Source organism: Echinops telfairi, unplaced genomic scaffold, assembly GCF_000313985.2.
Source record: "Echinops telfairi isolate 266 unplaced genomic scaffold, ASM31398v2 ScPeMD7_5307;HRSCAF=6145, whole genome shotgun sequence".
Taxonomy (NCBI): Eukaryota; Metazoa; Chordata; class Mammalia; order Afrosoricida; family Tenrecidae; genus Echinops; species Echinops telfairi.
In genome coordinates this window covers 1-1,233 of record NW_022109206.1, presented here as the reverse complement: position 1 = coordinate 1,233, position 1,233 = coordinate 1, and the positions used below count along the sequence as shown (strand labels likewise).

Below are 1,233 nucleotides of genomic sequence, written 5' to 3'. Positions count from 1 at the left end.
ATTTTTAATTAAGAAAACATACTGTGTGTGGGCACATCAGAGAGCAAACTCCTGCGGAGCTTACAATCTAGTGTCCATGACAACACCTCCTGGCCACTGTGAACTGTGAGGACAGGTCTGCACCTCTCTGTCTGTCCCTCAGCTGCCCACGGGGGAAATAAGCAGGCCTGGCACACACATGGGTGACGTGCTTAGTGTCCTGTAGTGCCAAATGGACACCCCCACCACCACCACACCCCCAGACAGTAGATAGGGGCTGGAAGTTGATTTTTAATTAAGAAAACATACTGTGTGTGGGCAGGTCAGGGAAATGGAGCCAGATCGTCTGGTCAAGGGCCAGGGCTGGCCACACGAACTGCTGCTGCTGCCGCTGCTGCTTGGTGGCGGCCTTGCTGGCAAGGGCCTTGGCCTTCTCCATAGCTGCCAGGACCGCCTACTTTGCCTTTTCGGTGGCTTCCTTGGCGGTATCAACAAGCTAGGAGGGGGCTCACCTTGCAGCTTGGCCAGGATGTACTCAAAGCGCTTCATGGTCTTGGTCACATTGCTTTAAAACGGGCCAGCCCCAATTCCTGGACAGCTCGAGAGACAACAAACAAGGCGGAGGTCTGAGACGCAGGCTTCCCGGTGGATTTCGGTCCAGTCACTGTTGTAGACATTCACGCGGTAAACGGTGCTCCACCTCCATGACGAGCCGGGTAGGTATGTGGTCATGGTCCGATTCTGTGGGTCCACGACGTAGTCTCCCAGGATGTACCCCGAGTGAGCAAAATTGGCAGGAAGCGGTCGCCCAGCCCAGGGGGTCGTCCTGTTGGTCTTGGTCAGGGGTCACCTCGGGTGCACTCTGTCTTCTGCCAGGACCTGCTCGCTAGGTATTCGGGAACCCGCTGCCCGAAGGCAGCAAACACTTGGTCCCAGGGACCCCGGAGCCTGCGCTGCCCCGGGAAATGCTTCTCCATCGTCGGCCAGAGAGGGTTCAGCACCCACGCAGCACCTGGGGTGCAGAGCCCGCGGCGCGCCCAACACACCGTGCCCAACCCGCCGCCACCATGAGGTGTGGTCAAAGCCGATTTCGTTTACTTCTAAACAGCTTTATTAGGACATAGCCCATACATACAGTTCAGTAATTCAGTCATCTCACGAAGAGTTGTACAGTCCTTAGCACAATCAGTTTTAGAACATATTCTTTCTTGTTCTTGTTATTAGTTCCCCAACCCCACCCCCCCCACGCTACCC

General features: G+C 56.0%; 1 pseudogene; it reads right to left on the bottom strand.

The window, feature by feature from the left end:
- Positions 1-288: 288 nt before the first annotated feature.
- LOC101640353 lies at positions 289-956 on the bottom strand (annotated as a pseudogene).
- Between the last annotated feature and the right edge of the window lie 277 nt (positions 957-1,233).